This window comes from Sapajus apella, unplaced genomic scaffold (genome assembly GCF_009761245.1).
Source record: "Sapajus apella isolate SASKATOON/1434 unplaced genomic scaffold, GSC_monkey_1.0 scaffold143, whole genome shotgun sequence".
NCBI lineage: Eukaryota > Metazoa > Chordata > Mammalia > Primates > Cebidae > Sapajus > Sapajus apella.
Genome location: NW_022437083.1, coordinates 2107220 through 2110515, shown reverse-complemented (window position 1 = coordinate 2110515; position 3296 = coordinate 2107220).

Sequence of the window (3296 nt, the reverse complement as noted above, 5' to 3'; positions counted from 1 at the left end):
AAAAAAAAAAAAAAAAAAAAAAAAAGACTGAAAGCTTCCACCTCCCTACCTCAGATCACAAACATAACAAAGATGCCCACTTTCACCATTTTATCGTACTGGCACTTCTAGTCAGAGCATTTGTGCAAGAAAAGGAAGTAAAAAGCATTTGCACTGGAAAGGAAGCAGTGAAATTATCTCTATTGGCAGATTACATAATTTCATATATAGAAAATCCTAAGAAATATGCACACGTGCACAAACATACACACACACAATCAGAGCTAACAAGTTATCTCAGCAACACGCAGGGTACTAGATCAAAATCAGTTGTATTTCTACATACTAAAAAGAAATTAAGAAAACAATTATATCTATGATAACATCAGAAAGAATAAAATACCTAGGAATAAATTTAACAAATGAAGCGCCAGGCCTATCCACTAAAAACTGTAAAACATCATGGAAAGAAATTAAAGGAGACCTAAATAAATGGAAATACATTTCATGTTCACGGATTGGAAGACTTAAGGTTGTTAAGAGGGATATACTCCCTTCATTGATCTACAGATTCAACAATCTCAATCAAAGTTACAACTGCATTTTTTACAGAAACGGACATGCTTATTAAAAAATTCACATGAAGGCCGGGCGCGGTGGCTCAAGCCTGTAATCCCAGCACTTTGGGAGGCTGAGGCGGGTGGATCACGAGGTCAAGAGATCGAGACCATCCTGGTCAACACGGTGAAACCCCGTCTCTACTAAAAGTACAAAAAATTAGCTGGGCATGGTGGCACGTGCCTGTAATCCCAGCTACTCAGGAGGCTGAGGCAGGAGAATTGCCTGAACCCAGGAGGCGGAGGTTGCGGTGAGCCGAGATCGCGCCATTGCACTCCAGCCTGGGTAACAAGAGCGAAACTCCGTCTCAAAAAAAAAAAAATAAATAAAAAATAAATAAATTCACATGAAAATGCAAGGAACCCAGAATAGCCAAAACAACTTGGAAAAAGAACAAAGTTGGACTCACACTTATTTTAAAACTTACTACAAAGTCACAGTAATCAAGACTCTGTAGCACTGGTATCAGAACAGATGCATAGATCAATTGAATAGAACTGACAGTCCGTAAATAAACCCAGGTATCCACGGTCACGTGATTTTCCACTTCACATCCATTGGGAGGCTGTAATTCAAAAGGGGAAACATGGAGAGCCTGGAGCTCTCATCCGTTGCTGCTGTGAATGTGAAATGTACAGCCACATTGGAAAACAATTTTGACAATTCCTTAAAAACTTAAAACACATTACGACTCTGAGCGGTCGTTAAAAAAAGCTAAAAACACATGGTCCACCTAGGTATATGCCCGTGAAAACTGAAATCAAATGTCCATAGAAAAACACGTATACACAAACGTCCCCAACATTATTCATGATGGCCCCAAACTGGAAACAATCCAAACGTCTACCAAGTGATGAGTGGATAAACAAAGTGCAGCGTATCCATGCACCGAAACTGAAACATCATTCAGCCACTTAAAAGGAGTAAAGTATTGGTCGGGCGCGGTGGCTCACGCCTGTAGTCCTAGCACTTCGGGAGGCCAAGGTGGGTGGATCACGAGGTCAAGAGATCGAGACCATCCTGGTCAGCATGGTGAAACCCCGTCTCTACTAAGAATACAAAAAACGTTAGCTGGGCATGGTGGCACGTGCCTGTAGTCCCAGCTACTCAGGAGGCTGAGGCAGGAGAATTGCCTGAACCCAGGAGGCGGAGGTTGCGGTGAGCCGAGATCGCGCCATTGCACTCCAGCCTGGGTAACAAGAGCGAAACTCTGTCTCAAAAAAAAAAGGAATAAAGTATCAATACATGCTAAGACATGGACGATCTTTGAAAACATTATGCAATGCAGAAGAAATCTGACACAAAATCCACATACTGTATGATTGCATTTACATGAAATGTCCAGAATAGGCAAATACCCAAAACAGATTCATGGGACGGGGGAAGGTGTGCAGATGGAAGTGACAACTAGTGTGTGTCACTCATGCTTGGCATGATGGAAAAGTTCTGACTTTAGACAGTGTGATGATTGTGCAACTTTGTGGTAATATTAAACTGCATACTTTAAGAGGCTGAATTTTATGTATATAGTCAGTCCTCTGTATTCATGGATTCCAAATCCATGGATTCAACCAACCAAGGACTGAAAATATTTTTTAAAAAGCAATTTAAAATAATAGTACAGCAATAAAAAAATACAAATTTAAAAAAATACAGTATAACAACTATTTGCATAGCATTTACATCATATTAGGTATTATAGGTTGAGTATCCCTTATTCAAAATGCTTGGCACCAGAAGTGTTTTGGATTTCAGAATTTCCTGTATTTTGAAATATACAAAATGAGATATCTTTGGGATGAGACCCAAGTTTAAACACATTTATTTATATTTCACATACACCTCATACACACAGCCTAAAGTTAACTTTAAACAAAATTTCGACTACAACCCATCCCATGAGGTCAGGTGTGAAACCAATCCTCTGTGGATAACAAGGGACGGCTGTGATTGTCTGTGTTTCAAAACTCAGATCTAAGTTATGGAAGCAGAATCACGGTGTGATATACTTAGTGCAGAACAAAGTGGAACTAATAACCTTTCTTTGATTGCTTGCTGCAATAATGTTAAGGGAGAAAGGCAGAGCACAAAAGTCAATAGATTTTATTCATTCTGAAAAATAAATAGGTTTTTTGTCATCCCACGCAACTGCATTAGTTGCTTCAGGGTGTACCCAGCTGAGCGGTGCTCAGCTCCCCTCTCCTCGTCTTAGAAGTTGACGGCGCGGCTTAGGAGCACACAGCGCACTGAGAGCCCAACGAGGGTAGGTTCTGCTTGCCTACTGAGCACCGGACATGTCAGGACAAGCCACCAGGCTTCCAGTTCCGAGCATCCCAGACAAGTCTGTCTAGGAAGAGAATGACTGGAGACATGAAGGCTGACAGGCTACACGGGAGAGACACTTGAATACGTTACAGAATGAGGGTCACACCTGGATCTCCCAGACAGGAGAGAAAGCAGTTGGGCATTCTTTTGTTGGGAGCCCCTGAATGAGGAGAGGGAGGTACTGAGACAGATTGCTCTGACTCCTGACCTGGCTCAGTACAAATTCCTCTATGGAAGGTGGCAGGGGAGGGGATGCTATAAGAAAAAAAAGGAAAAACTCAAACACAAAAGTCACCCAAGCTAGGCTTTATCAGAGATGAAGAAAACAAGAGGAAGAGATGACTTTTTTTTTTTTTTTTTTTTTTTTTTTTTTT